Here is a 16,284-nt window from a genome sequence, read left to right as displayed (position 1 = left end):
AACATTCCACAGGCCACAATCAACAGCCTGATCAACTCAGGTACTGACTGGTTTTCTGATCCACGCCCCAATCTTTTTTTTAAGGTATCTGTGACCAACAGATGCAGATCTGTATTCCCAGTCATGTGAAATCCATAGATTAGGACTTAATGAATTCATTTAAATTGACTGATTTCTATATATGAACAGTAACTCAGTAAAATCTTTTAAATTGTTGCAAGTTGTGTTTATATTTTTGTTCAGTATTATTAAAGTAGAAAATATAGGAATCTAATTGGTAAAGAATAATTGTGTTCTGTCTATCTAGCTCTCTCTCTCTCTCTCTCTCTCTCTCTCTCTCTCTCTTTACAAGTCTCTGAAAAATGTGTTTTCAATTACGCACTCAAGAAAAAAAAATCGTGTGTGTAGTGTGTGTGACGTCATGTGCAGACAGTGGTCCCGTTCTGTCGAGTGGCACACAGGGCTCTGTGAGACACGAGAGAAGAGAGAGAGACGGAGCCCTCGGGAACTATTCAATCAGAAATAAACAAAAACACACTTCTCTTCATGGACTGTAAAATTAAAAGATTACTTACCATTTGCTTGGATTGGAAGAATCAACACATGCGATTCTGACGGACGACCTGAAATAACGGAATTCACTTTTTGGGGGGGGGATTTTAGGTAGGCACTCCGAAATAATATATTTTTGAGGTTCAAGCAACATTTTCGAAATATCGCTGAGAAGGAACAACTGTAAGTATAATTTAGATTTCTGATGAATTTAAATGTTTAAATGTAATAGGTATGTTACGCGCAGGACTGGAGACTGTGTGCGGCTGAATCAGTATACATTGTTGCGCCAACGCGACTGAGCAGCGGTGCCTCATAAAACCGTTAACTTTGCCATTAGTTTCATTAATTCATCTTAGTTTTTTTCCACTAGAAAACATAATGACAGAGCATTACATATGATGAAACGTGGGCTTTGGAAAATGGGAATACATTTTAGCTACAGTATGTGTTGCATTGCAACATCGATCGTTTTGGGCAGTTTTTCCCCCTTTTTCTTCGATGACATTCCGCCTCTCTCTCTCTCTCTCTCTCTCTCTCTTTCTCTTTCTCTTTAGGATCTCTCTGTTCTCTCTCTCTCTTTCTGTTCTCACTTTCTCTGTATCCATATTGTCTAAAATCTCATTATTCAGAATTAAACACCTAGTTGATGTATTCATCCAGGCTCTATGCTGTCCTGTAGTTTTATACAGATTATTGGAGTCCTTTGCTTAAACTTTGGCCGGCACATATCGATAGTCATCAAATATTCGTCCTGTGTTTTGGCAAGGTCTACTATGCCTTAGTATACTCTACCTCCCCACTGGACACAAACTGGTTGAATAAACGTTGTTTCAATGTAATTTGTCAACATAGAGTATTCATGAAAAAAATACATTGGAGTTTATAATTGAGGGTCAAATTTCAACCACAGGATTATGTTATCATGGTAACCAAATGTTAACATAGACAAACCTTGTATAAAATATGTTGAATTTGTACCTTATAAAAACAATGTTAGATCTTCAATGTTATATCCACTATACAAAAAATGGATCTGCTTACAGCTACCCGTGGTCTCCCATTCAGGGTTTTTAACCAAGCCAAGCCCTGATTATGTATAATAGTTGTCGCCGACTATTACCAAGTGCTATGGTGAGAATGATTGTTGAGAGATCTTCACTTAAAAACGAAATCGATTAACATTTCCTATTGATGTTGTTCGAAAGTTGTTTAATAGAGCAAATGAAATGTGACTATACTTTATTTATCATATATATTTAAAGATGCTTTTTTTTTTAGGCCTGTAGCGTTTACAAAGTCATCAACAGCTGTTGTTTAAATCCTTCCCAGAATTCAACTGTGAAATAGACAATACAATAGGCCTATGGTTTCATGCTCTGATTGATTATAAATGTCATGATATTTAGTGATATTGAATTGTGTTTGGTTGTCAACACAACCAGATATCAACATTTAAAGGAGATGTATCTTCTGATTGGATAGTTCCGTCTGATTGGATATCTTCTGATTGGATAGTTCCGTCTGAGCCTCTGACTGAGTCTGGCTTTAATTCCAGTTTATCTACAAATTAATCATTTACATGTTGAATTCACGTCTCCAGCTCAACCAAACATCAAAGGCAGCCATTTCCTGCAGTCAAATGTCCTATTGACCTCAGGGATGGAATGTTATTCATATTTTACATAATTAATAAACAACAGAGAAAATCTTGTGTTTCTATGTCAAATCGTTTTGTTATATTTCAGTCTTCTGTGAGGTATATAAAGTGTAATATTGGGATGCAAACTCAACATTTTATACATTTTAACTCTATGTCTGACATGTTACAGGTGTCTTCTTTTTGTTAAGCCCATAACCATGTATTCATTTGTTTCAAAGTAGATTTTTTTAAGACTAACAAGAATTACTCTTTGTGACCCTTGATTTAGCCCATAGAAGTCAAAGGTTAAATAATAGGACTAATTCAAATCAAACATTATTTAAAAAAGCATCCACATTTTGATTTGATTTAGTCCTATTCTTTAATTTTTGATTTTTGGTTGAGATGGAGATGTGAATTCAACATATAAATTATTAATTTGTAAACAAACTGGAATGTAAGCCAGACTCAGTCAGTGGCTCAGATGGAACAATCCAATCAGAGACACATCTCCTTTAAATGTTGATATCTGGTTGTATTGACAACCAAACACAATTCAATATAAATGTTATAATACAGTAATTAGTCTAAAGTTAAGGCTATCTTACAAACTAATGTAACGTTCACCCTTAAAATTAGTAACACATCCATGGCCACATTTTGAGGTTACTGTAACTATAAATGTCTTCTTATGTAATCATAGAAAGCGTACATGTTCAAGATGGCGTGCGTAGGTCGTCACAGGTCTAGATGGCATGCGTAGGTCGTCACAGGTCTAGATGGCATGCCTAGGTCGTCACAGGTCAAGATGGCATGCCTAGGTCGTCACAGGTCAAGATGGCATGCCTAGGTCGTCACAGGTCAAGATGGCATGCCTAGGTCGTCACAGGTCTAGATGGCGTGCCTAGGTCGTCACAGGTCTAGATGGCATGCCTAGGTCGTCACAGGTCTAGATGGCATGCCTAGGTCGTCACAGGTCAAGATGGCATGCGTAGGTCGTCACAGGTGAAGATGGCATGTCTAGGTCGTCACAGGTCTAGATGGCATGCCTAGGTCGTCACAGGTGAAGATGGCATGCCTAGGTCGTCACAGGTCTAGATGGCATGCCTAGGTCGTCACAGGTCTAGATGGCATGCCTAGGTCGTCACAGGTCTAGATGGCATGCGTAGGTCGTCACAGGTCTAGATGGCATGCCTAGGTCGTCACAGGTCTGTGGAGATCTTCTCAATTGCTGTAATAATCCGCACAGAATCTGGAACAGCACTGATCACCTGCACCGTGTGCTATTAATCTCAACTGTAATCCAGGTCCGTTGGTTCCGCTATTAGATGAAGCACAGTGATAACACACATTGTGTTCCCATTTGACCTTTGAACTTCGCTGTGCTTTTAAATGGTTGAAAGAGCAGTGATAACACATTGGAAATTCAACTAACTTTTGGCTGTCTTTTTGAGTGGGTGAATAGAAGTTGTAATCTCATTGATCAATGTCTCAACCAAATATGACCAAATTATGCACGTTGAAATGACATTGTGGGTCTGAGACTCTGAGGGCTGTGTTCACTGGTTTGACCTGTGCTGAGGACTTTTTGTAACGTTTTGTACTGAACTCACTCCGGTTTTAACACGGTGTTGTGCTCTGTGAGATGCTGTAGACACGGTCAACCAGAGGATTACCTTGGACATTGAGATCATAGTTATTATGTACACTCATACTGTATAATACCTTGATGTGCGTAATTATACAGATTCATGTTCTGATATGACCAAAACAAACTCAGCCAATAAGGCCTCTGGTAAGAAGGCCTCTGGTAAGAAGGCCTCTGGTAAGAAGGCCCTGGTAAGAAGGCCCTGGTATGAAGGCCCTGGTATGAGCTTCACCATGTAAACACAATGGGCATCAGCATAACAGGGACGTGAGACATGAGGTGAGAGGTTGATTGAAGTCACCTTGTTTGTTTTCCTTTATAGTGCTTTGGTCCAAAACAGTACGAAGTGTGGGGAAAAGGGTGCCATTTGGGACTTAAGGGGTCAAGACAACTGAGAACTTGAAGAAAAATGAGGTCAAATCATGACGTCAGGAATCTTCTGGTCGGAAACTAGGAGCTCCGAAAAGATGCCAAAGTTTCCGACTTGGAATTCCAAGTTGGAAAACCTTTCAAAACAATTTTTCTCCGTCTGAGCAATTTTTTCCCCCAGAGTTCCCAGTTGTCTTGAACGCACTGAAGTTGAAAGCCTAAGATTTCTGAGATCCCAGATGTTTTGAACGTGGCGTATCTAAATGTGACAAACGGTCAGCACTGATACTGATGGCTGGTGGTGTCATTAGTGTTAAAACTAATCAGATAAGAAGAGCCTGCACCAACCAGCGAGTCAGGTGTGGTGTAGACCAGACAGGAGAGATCTGAGTGGTGTACCACCCTTCCAATGCCCTGTCATGCCCTGCTCCGCCCTGTTCTGCACCGCCTTGTCCTGTCATGCCCTGCAGCGCCCTGTCCTGTCATGCCCTGCCCTGTCCTATCATGCCCTGCACCGCCCTGTCCTGTCATGCCCTGCACCGCCCTGTCCTGTCCTGCACCGCCCTGTCCTACCTTACCCTGCACTGCCCTGGCCTGCCCTAAACCACCCTGTCCTGCCTTGCCCTGCACCATTCTGCCCTGCACCACTCTGTCCTGCCCTGCACCGCCTTGGCCTGTCTTGCCCTGTCCTGTCCTGCATCGCCCTGTCCTGTCCTGCCCTGCCCTGTCCTGCACCGCCTTGGCCTGTCCTGTACTGCTCTGTCCTGGCCTGCCCTATCCTGCACCGCCCTGTCCCGCCCTTGCCTGTCCTGCATTCCCATGCCCTGCACCTACCACAACACCACCCCCATCAATATACATCAGCCCCAGCCCTATACCCAAGCGTAAACCCTAGCCCCAGCCCTATACTTCAGCCACAGCCAAATACCCCTGCCCCAGCCTCAACCCTAAACCCTAGCAACAGCCCTATACTTCAGCCCCAGCCTCAGCAACATCCCTATCCCCAGCCCTACACCCCATCCCCTTCCCTAAACCCTATCCATATACCCCAGCCTCAGCCCCAGCCCTATACCCCAGCACTATACCCCAGGCCTATATCCCAGCCCTATACCAAAGCCTCAGTCCTATACCCCAGTTCTATAGCCCAGCCCTTTACCCAGCCTCAGCCACAGCCCTATACCTCAGCACTATACCCCAGGCCTATACCCCAGCCCTATACCCCAGTCCTATACCCCAGCCCTATTCCCAAGCCCTATACCCCAGCCCTATACCCCAGCCCTATACCCCAGCCCTATACCCCAGCCCTATTCCCCAGCCCTATACCCCAGCCCTATACCCCAGCCCTATACCCCAGCCCTATACCCCAGTCCTATACCCCAGCCCTATTCCCCAGCCCCAGCCCCTGTGGACAACTATAAATACCTAGGTGTCTGGTTAGACTGTAAACTCTCCTTCCAGACTCATATTAAGCATCTCCAATCCAAAATTAAATTTAGAATCTGCTTCCTATTTCTCAACAAAGCCTACTTCACTAACGCTGCCAAACATACCCTCGTAAAGCTGACTATCCTACCGATCCTTGACTTTGGCGATGTCATTTATAAAATAGCCTCCAACACTCTACTCAGCAAATTGGATGCAGTCTATCACAGTGTCATCCGTTTTGTCACCAAAGCCCCATATACCACCCACCACTGCAACCTGTATGCTCTCGTTGGCTTGCCCTCGCTTCATATTCATCGCTAAACCCACTGGCTCCAGGTCATCTATAAGTCTTTGCTAGGTAAAGCCCCGCCTTATCTCAGCTCACTGGTCACCATAGCAGCACCCACACGTAGCACGCACTACAGTAGGTATATTTCACTGGTCACCCCCAAAGCCAATTCCTCCTTTGGCCGCCTTTCCTTCAAGTTCTCTGCTGCCAATGACTGGAACGAACTGCAAAAGTCACTGTTGGAGACTAATATCTTCCTCTCTAACTCTAAGCGTCAGCTGTCAAAACAGCTTAACGATCGCTGCAGCTGTACCCAGCCCATCCAACCAACTACCTTCCTCATCCCCATATTTGTTTTTGTTTTTCTGCTCTTTTGCACACCAGTATTTCTACTTGCACATCTTCATCTGCACATCTATCACTCCAGTGTTAATTTGCTATATTGTAATAACTTCGCTACTATGGCCTATTTCCTGTCTTACCTCCTTACTTCATTTGCACACACTGTACACAGATTGTTCTATTGTGTTATTGACTGTACGTTTGTTTATCCCATGTGCAACTCTGTGTTGTTGTTATTGTCGCACTGCTTTCCTTCATCGTGGCCAGGTCGCAGTTGTAAATGAGAACTTGTTCTCAATTGGCCTACCTGGTTAAATGAAGGTGAAATAAAAAATAAATAAAAAAATAAAATATACCTTAGCCCTATACCTTAGCCCTATACCCCAGCCCTATACCTTAGCCCTATGCCCCAGCCCTATACCTTAGCCCTATACCCCAGCCCCAGCCCTATATCCCAGCCCTATACCCCAGCCCCAGCCCTATACCTTAGCCCTATATCCCAACCCTTTACCCCAGCCCCAGCCCTATACCTTAGCCCTATACCCCAGCCCTATACCAAAGCCCTATACCTTAGCCCTATACCCAGCCCTATACCAAAGCCCTATACCTTAGCCCTATACCCCAGCCCCAGCCCTATATCCCAGCCCTATACCCCAGCCCTATACCCCAGCCCTATACCCCAGCCCTATACCAAAGCCCTATACCTTAGCCCTATATCCCAGCCCTATACCACAGCCCTAAACCCCAGCCCTATACCTCAGCCCCAGCCCTATATCCCAGCCCTATACCCCAGGCCCAGCCCTATACCTTAGCCCTATAACCCAGCCCTATGCCTTAGCCCTATACCCCAGCCCTATACCCCAGGCCCAGCCCTATACCTTAGCCCTATAACCCAGCCCTATACCTTAGCCCTATAACCCAGCCCTATACCTTAGCTCTATAACCCAGCCCTATAGCCCAGGCCGAGCCCTATACCTTAGCCCTATAACCCAGCCCTATACCCCATCCCTTTACCTTAGCCCTATACCTTAGCCCTATAACCCAGCCCTATACCTTAGTCCTATAGTCAGCCCTATACCCATCCGCAGTCCCCGCCCTTTACCCCAGCCCTAAACCCTAACCCAGCCCTATACCCCAGCCCCAGCCCTGTACCCCAGCCTCAGAGCCAGCCCTATACCCCAGCCTCAGCCCTATACCCTAGCCCCAGCCCTAAACCCCAGCCCTATACCCCAGCCCCAGCCCTGTACCCCTAAACCATATCTCCAGCCCTATACCCCAGCCTCAGAGCCAGCCCTATACCCCAGCCACAGCCCTAAACCCCAGCCTCAGCCCCAGCTCAACACCCCAGCCCCAGGCCTGTACCCCAGCCTCAGCCCCAGCCCTCCACCCCAGCCCCAGGCCTGTACCCCAGCCTCAGATCTATACCCCCATCTCAGCCCTACATCCCAGCCTCAGATCTATACCCCCATCTCAGCCCTATATCCCAGCCTCAGATCTATACCCCCATCTCAGCCCTATACCCCAGCCTCAGCCCCAGCCCTCCACCCCAGCCCCAGGCCTGTACCCCAGCCTCAGCCCCAGCCCTCCACCCCAGCCCCAGGCCTGTACCCCAGCCTCAGCCCCAGCCCTACACCCCAGCCCCAGGCCTATACCCCAGCCTCAGATCTATACCCCCATCTCAGCCCTATACCCCAGCCCCAGCCCTTCCTGCTCACACCCAGGGCTGACTTTTTTTCCACGTGTGAAGCCCATCACACTGTAGGAATGGTGTCTCGTGGTGTCTTAAATACCCCCCATAGCCAGCCAACCTATACATGCAGACCTGGGAACAGTTATATTTCAATCTATAGCAGACCCAATAACAACTCAGCCATAGCTGTAAATTGGACAGTGCAGTTAGATTAATTAACTTCTTCGGGATCGGTGTGCCTTCCACAGGACGGTTGAGCTAACGTAGGCTAATGTGATTATCATGAGGTTGTAAGTAACAAGAACATTTCCCAGGACATAGACATATCTGATATTGGCAGAAAGACTAAATTCTTGTTAGTCTAACTGCACTGTCCAATTTACAGTAGCTATTACAGTGAAAGAATACCAAGTTATTGTTTGAGGAGAGTGCACCATTTTGAACATGAAAAGTTATTAATAAACCAATGAAGCACATACAACATAGCTGAATCCAATATGTACAGGAAGTGGAAATGACTTTAACCATTATTATCGACTATTATTAATTAATGTTAAAAGTCTCACCAAGGCAGATATTCTTAACCACAAGTTTTTATTTTAGTGTGAATTTCTAATTAATCTTGTGACGCGTCAGGTTTTTGTCCCTGTATGAAACAGATTGCATCACCAAGGAAATGATGTACATCAGAGTCAGAGTCACATGTTTCAGAGTACCTCTGTTGTTGTCCGGGGTAACCAGGGATGATGATGCATGGTTCAGAATCACACAGCGTCATTCAATAGGCCTACTTTATTATCTTCAGAGAACGTGCTTTTTTTCTAGTTCGATTTGAGTCAAATGTAGTAAAAGTGTGGGATCTCCGTGGAGGCTGTGGTTACTGTAATGACGATCAAAGATCAGCAATAAGCTTTTACAGTAGATACGATGGGCCAGGATCAATGATTCTTTACTCGGCAACATGTTCATTGCATATCTGAAAAATCCAAAATGGTGAATACCAGTGGAGGCTGCTGAGGGGAATAACGGCTCATAATAATGGCCGGAACGGAGCAAATGGAATGGCATCAAACACCTGGAAACCATGGAAACCATGTGTTTGATGTATTTGATACCATTCCACTGATTCCGCTCCAGTCATTACCACGAGCCCGTCCTCCCCAATTAAGGTGTCACCAACCTCCTGTGGTGAATACAAAGACATTTTTAAAGTTCTGACCCACATACGCAGAATTTTTCAATTAATTGGATCACATATTAATTTAATTTAGTCACTTTAGTCATAGTATGCAGTCAGAGAGTATAAAACATAGTATGCAGTAAGAGAGTATACAACATAGTATGCAGTCAGAGAGTATGAAACATAGTATGCAGTCAGAGAGTATGAAACATAGTATGCAGTCAGAGAGTATAAAACATAGTATGCAGTCAGAGAGTATGAAACATAGTATGCAGTCAGAGAGTATAAAACATAGTATGCAGTCAGAGAGTATAAAACATAGTATGCAGTCAGAGAATATGAAACATAGTATGCAGTCAGAGAGTATGAAACATAGTATGCAGTCAGAGAGTATGAAACATAGTATGCAGTCAGAGAGTATAAAACATAGTATGCAGTCAGAGAGTATGAAACATAGTATGCAGTCAGAGAGTATGAAACATAGTATGCAGTCAGAGAGTATGAAACATAGTATGCAGTCAGAGAGTATGAAACATAGTATGCAGTCAGAGAGTATGAAACATAGTATGCAGTCAGAGAGTATGAAACATAGTATGCAGTCAGAGAGTATGAAACATAGTATGCAGTCAGAGAGTATGAAACATAGTATGCAGTCAGAGAGTATGAAACATAGTATGCTCATACATTTTTGCTGAATCAGTGTGATGAATTAAAGAAAAGAGAAGTGTTGTATATGTGGTCCTCAGATGTTCTCTAGCCTGAAACCCAGACCTATTTTGTGCTAACATTCCACTTCTTGTACCAAACAATTTGGCGTGAAGTGTCAATGAGTGAAATGTTAGCACAAACAGACTGATGCTTACTACCCAGGCTAGCTCTTCTCATTCGATATGCTGTTTGTCTTCTGACAGCAGCACATGTTGGGTTAGAGTTAGATGAATTGGAGCTGCTGACCAGATGCACTGTGGGTACAACAAAGCCTCACCCAGAGATGGTCCTTATTATCTTAAGACGCCCTCAGAGCCTCAGAGCTCTCGGTGCCGACACCAGAAGACCAGGGCCTGGGTCCTGCAATGTGTTAAAGAGATCTATAGAGGAGAGAAGGGGGGAGGGGGAGAGAGAAAGACGGAGAATAGAGAGCGAGAAGTCTCCCTTGTTAAATGGTCTTCTCACCACAATGCGACATCCTGTATAAATAAAGGTTAAATAAAAAAAACCTGAGAGATTGCGAGAGAGAGAGAGAGAGAGAGAGAGAATTTTCCCACTGAGAGAGCCTGGCTGTCCCCCCCTGTGTGTCTGTTATTGATCTGCCAGAGGTTCTGAGCCTGCATTCCTCCCTCCCTCCTCTCCCCCTGAGTAGTAAGGTTCAAGGCAGCTGTGGAGAGAGAAAGAGTGAAACAAGGAGAGAGGGAAGGGGGAGAGAAAAGGGGGAGAGTAAAAGAGGAACCAGAATGCCACATGGAAGTAGTTTTCATCCCTTCAGCAGTATTAACTACACAGAACTAGCTAACTTTCGGAAGGAGAGGGAGGAGGAGAGAGGGAGGAGAGGAGGAGGAGAGAGGGAGGAGAGGAGGAGGAGAGGAGGAGAGAGGGAGGAGAGTAGGAGGAGAGAGGGAGGAGAGGAGGAGGAGAGAGGGAGGAGTCAGATTATAGTAAATGGAGACATGATGTGAACAGCTAGGGTAACAAACGCTCACTGTTCTGTTCTCAGACTTTAATGATGGGAACCAACCGGTCTTTTCTGCACAAAGGACCAGAACTTGTGAGGTATGATCACTGCTGGTGCTAACTGTTTACGTTTGTTTTATTTTTTGTGGAGGTCCACTACACATTACGGATTTTCTGGAAACCTGATTTGCCGTGGCTAAAGGTAAAGATTTCTGTGCATGTGCAAGATCCATTTTTCTGTAGCTGCTGCTCGTATTGGGTATTTGGTATTCCTGGGGTCCACACAAAACATGAAACATGACATAATACAGAACATTAATAGACAAGAACAGCTCAAGGACAGAACTATATATGAAAAAAGGCACACGTCGCCTACATATCAATACATACACACAAACTATCAAGCATTTCGCTACACCACAAACATTTCACTACACTCGCAATAACATCTGCTAACCATGTGTATGTGACCAATAACATTTGATTTGATTTGAAATAGAGGAGAGGCATTGTGCCGTGAGGTGTTGCTGTTCATTTGTACAATATGAGATGGAATGGAGTTGTGTGCAATAATGGCTCTATATAATACTGGATGCTTTCTTGAATTTGTTCTGGATTTGTGGACTGTGAAAAGACCCCTGGTGGCATGTCTGGTGGGGTAAGTGTGTGTGTCAGAGCTGTGTGTAACTTGACTATGCAAACAATTTGGGATTTAACACATTAATGTTTCTTATAAAGAGAAGAAGTGATGCAGTCAGTCTCTCCTCAACTCTTAGCCAAGAGAGACTGGCATGCATTGTATTTATATCAGCCCTCTGATTACAATGAAGGGCAAGACGTGCTGCTCTGTTCTGGACCAGCTGCAGTTTAACTAGGTCTTTCTTGCAGCACTCGACCACACGACTGGACAATAATCAAGATAAGACAAAACTAGAGCCTGCAGGACTTGCTTTGTGGAGTGTGGTGTCAAAAAAGCAGAGCATCTCTTTATTATGCCAGACCTATCCCCATCTTTACAACCATTGAATATATATGTTTTGACCGTGACAGTTTACAATCTAAGGTAACACCAAGTAATTTAGTCTCCTCAACTTGTTCAACAGCCACACCATTCATTACCAGATTCAGCTGAGGTCTAGAACATAGGGATTGATTTGTACCAAATACAATGCTCTTAGTTTTAGAGATGTTCAGGACCAGTTTATTACTGGCCACTCATCCCAAAACAAACTGCAACTCTTTGTTAAGGGTTTCAGTGACTTCATTAGCTGTGGTTGCTGATGTATATATGGTTGAATCATCAGCATAGATGGACACACATGGTTTGTTTAATGCCAGTGGAGGTCATTGGTAAAAAAAAAGAAAAGAGGGCCTAAAGAGCTGCCCAGCGGTACACCACAGTTCACATGTTTGACATTAGAGAAGCTTCCATTAAAGGAAACCCTTTGAGTTCTATTAGGTAGCACTGAATCCACGACATGGCAGAGGTTGAAAAGCCATAACACATACGTTTTTTCAACAACAAGTTATGGTCAATAATATCAAAGGCTGCACTGAAATCTAACAGTACATATCTCACTATCTTCTAATTATCCATTTCTTTCAACCAATCATCAGTCATTTGTGTCAGTGCAGTATGTTGAGTGTCGTTCTCTATAAGCATGCTGAAAGTCTGTTGTTCATTTGTTTACAGAGAAATGGCATTGTATTTGGTCAAACTAAACTTTTCCAAGTTTTCTAAGAGCTGGCAGCAAGCTGATAGGTCTGCTGTTAGAACCAGTAAAGGCCGCTTTATCACTCTTGGGGAGCGGAATGACTTTGGCTTCCCTCCAGGCCTGAGGACTAAGACTTTCCTCTAGGCTCAGATTAAAAATATGACAGGCAGGAGTGGCTATAGAGTCAGCTACCATCCTCAGTAACTTCTCTCTATCTAAGTTGTCAATTTGTCATTATTGATCGACAACAATAACTTTTCCACCTCTCCCACACTAACTTGACAAAATTCCAACTTGCAATTATTTTCTTTCAATATTAGTTTTTTTATGCACGAATATGAAGGCTCACTATTCGTTGTTGGCATTCCCTACCTAAGTTTGCCCACTTTTCCATTTAAGTAATTATTAAAATAATTGGCAACATTAAATGGTTTTGTGATGAATAAGCCATCTGACTCGATGAAAGATAGAGTTGAATTTGTCTTTCTGCCCATAATTATATTTAATGAACTCTGAAGTTTTTTTTCTCCATTTTTCTTTATATCATTGATCTTGGCTTGATAATACAGTTTCTTCTTCTTTTTGTTGAGTTTAGTCACATAATTTCATAAAGTCAGCCAGTCAGATGTGCAGCCAGACTTATTAGCCACTCCTTTTGCCCCATCTCTTTCAACCATACAGTTTTTAAATTCCTCATCAATCCATGGAGCCTTAACAGTTCTAACAGTCAGTTTCTTAACAGGTGCATGTTCATCAATAATTGGAAGAATCATTTTCATAAATTCATCAAGTGCAGCGTCTGGATGCTCCTCATTAATCACATCAGACCAACAAATATGTTTAACACCATCCACATAAGAGTCACAGCAACATCTTTTGTATGATCTCTTATACACTATTTAAGGCCCAGCTGTTGGAACTTTGGCTTTCCTGGATATAGCCACTAAATTGTGATCACTGCAGCCAATGGGTACAGATACAGCTTTAGAACAAAGTTCTACAGTATTAGTAAACATGTGATCGATACATGTGGATGATCTTGTTCCTGTAGTGTTTGTAAACACCCTGGTATGTTGATTAATAACCTGAACCAGATTACAGGCACTGGTTACAGTGAGACGCTTCCTATTGAGCATACAGCTTGAGGAAAATCAGTCAATATAAAGGTCCCAAAGAATTTTTTTGTTTACATCAATATCAAGCATTTCACACATATTATTTATATACTGACTGTTAGCGCTTGGTGGCCTATAGTAACACCCCAAAAGAAAAGGCTTTAGATGTGCAAAGTGAACCTGCAACCACAACACTCCAATAACACTTGACATGAGATCTTCTCTAAGCATTACAGGGATATGGCTCTGAATATATACAGCAACATCTCCCCCATAAGCATTTCTGTCTCTTCTATAAATGTTAAATCCTTGTATTGTTACTGCTGTATCATCAAATGAAATATCTAAGTGAGTCTCAGTGTCACGTCCTGACCATAGTAAGATGTTATTTTCTATGGTAGAGTAGGTCAGGGCGTGACAGGGGATGTTTAGTGTTTTTCTATGTTTTGTATATCTATGTTTAGGATCTAGTTTTATATTTCTATGTTGTTGTTTTTTGGGATGATCTCCAAATTAGAGGCAGCTGGTCCTCGTTGTCTCTAATTGGAGATCATACTTAAGTAGAGTTTTTTCCCACCTGTGTTTGTGGGTAGTTGTTTACTGTTTAGTCTTTTGTACCTGACAGAACTGTGCGCTTTCGTTTTGTCTTTGTTTATTTTTCTTTAGTGTTCTGAGTTAAAAATAAATATTCATCATGAGCAATCAACACGCTGCGCTTTGGTCCCCTCTCTATGACAGCCATTACACTCAGAAATGGCTAATATATGAATGTTATCTGACGTTAGCAAGTTAATGATTTCATTAACCTTATTTTTAAGGCTACATATACAAAACTAAATAAAGGTTAAATAAAAAAATTATATTTTCAACCCTTTCATGGGTAGCTTACTAGAGATAGACATAATATGTAAAAGAGCAAACAAAGCAAGATAAAACATTTTTACATTCAGCAGTCCATTAATCAGTTGGTGTGTGTGTGTGTGTGTGTGTGTGTGTGTGTGTGTGTGTGTGTGTGTGTGTGTGTGTGTGTGTGTGTGCGCGCTTCGGGGTTGAAGCTACAAGCCCATAGACTTGGCTATCTCATTACTTGCAGGCTTCTGGGAGGGAGGGTGGACAATGAGCCTGTCATAGTGGATGTAAGCAATGTCCCCACGCGCTCTGGCAGTTTTCATGTCTGGGATCAGTTCTTTCCTCTTCTGGCCACAGCTTCAGGATAGCCTTGGTTGAGGAAGATATACGTTCCTCTCAAGTTCTTAGCTCTTTCCAGAACATGTACCTGGTCCTTGAACCTCAGGAACTTGACCACAATTGGCCTGGACCTGTCACCTGGGCCGGTGGTGGGTTTTCCAGTGCTGTGGGCGCGCTCCACCTCAATTTTCCTGTGGTCCATCTTCAATTTCTCAGAGATCATTTCAGTTCCAGACAGGGCAGGTCACAGGGAAGATTGAAAACCACAAACAGCAAGGTTCTAGGCAGCCACAAACGCGGGATAATCCGTGGTCCCAAACACAGTTGTTAACTGCGTTCCCGGGCTGCGTTTAAGCCCTCAAGAAACTCTGCTAGCTTGATAGGCAGCTAGCCTAGCTGATAGCTAGCCTAGCTGATAGCTATCAGGCTAGCTATCAGCGCTATCAGCTAGGCTAGCTATCAGCTAGGCTAGCTATCAGCTAGGCTAGCTGCCACGCCAAATAACTCCTCAGACCCAGCCTTGGTCGGCCGGATCCCTGAACAGAGACTAGCAGTCCCAGCAACTGATGCCAACTGCGTCGTGGGATCCAAACTAAAAAAGTTAGCTAGCTACTAAGAAACTTTCCCATACACTTTTAAAAACAACACACTTTCCAAAACAACTAACTGATCTGTCCCTCGTATGGTGTAACCTACGGTGTAACATAGCTCAGTGATTATCAGATGAACATATTTGTCTGGTGTGCGAGACATGAATGAAAAAGGGATTGAAAAAGTTAATTCACCACGTAGAGGTGAGTATGACAACAATTTACTCCAAAGAGAAGCAATGTGAATATACAAAAAAAGTATGTATCTCCACACGGTTTAAAGGAATAATTTGATTTCACCTCCTTCCTATAAGCCACATGTAGACCGTTATACAGTATAAGAACACTGTCCGTATCAGATTTTGCATATGGCTTATGAGTTGGCACCACATGTCTATGAACGGCTTTGCCTAATGTCCTTTGTGGTGGGCTATCTCATGAATTTATGTGATGTAATTAGATTAATGTACAGCTGGAGTTGCCTTTCAAGCCTGCTCCCATAACCTAGAATTATCTATCTCTTTGTGACTAATTTGTGTACAGGTAGACCAGAGGGGCCACGTCCCTGATTGGCTGATGGGAGTAAACCATGATTATAACCACCTGCTGTTCATCTGTAGTTCTTTACAAATGCTGTTTTTAAGTAATTAAAATGGTATCTTGTAACACTGAAGAAGGCTGTAAAAGACAAAACCTCTGTGTACGCTATCCCCGATGCAATAAACAATTTTAAAAAACATAGAAAAATGAACCCATTAAACCTCTTTATTTGTCTGAATTTGCAGGTTTTAGGCACAAGCCTAAATTCTGAGTGCCATTGTTCTCTTTTGATTAGTAACCTATGGTGCAGTGGTGAAACCTATGGTGTAAC

At 43.2% G+C, this 16,284-nt stretch overlaps 1 protein-coding gene across 1 annotated transcript in view; it reads left to right on the top strand.

Annotated features, from left to right (window-relative positions):
• Window positions 1–404: 404 nt before the first annotated feature.
• LOC115149514 (lysophosphatidic acid receptor 1) overlaps window positions 405–16,284 on the top strand; it is a 73,291-nt gene continuing 57,411 nt past the window's right edge. Inside the window, exon 1 of the mRNA XM_029692446.1 lies at window positions 405–735. The gene's annotated coding sequence lies outside the window, so the exon portion shown is untranslated. The remainder of the gene's footprint in view (window positions 736–16,284) is intronic.

Source organism: Salmo trutta, chromosome 15 (assembly GCF_901001165.1).
Source record: "Salmo trutta chromosome 15, fSalTru1.1, whole genome shotgun sequence".
Lineage (NCBI taxonomy): Eukaryota > Metazoa > Chordata > Actinopteri > Salmoniformes > Salmonidae > Salmo > Salmo trutta.
This window is presented reverse-complemented; position numbering and strand designations above follow the sequence as displayed.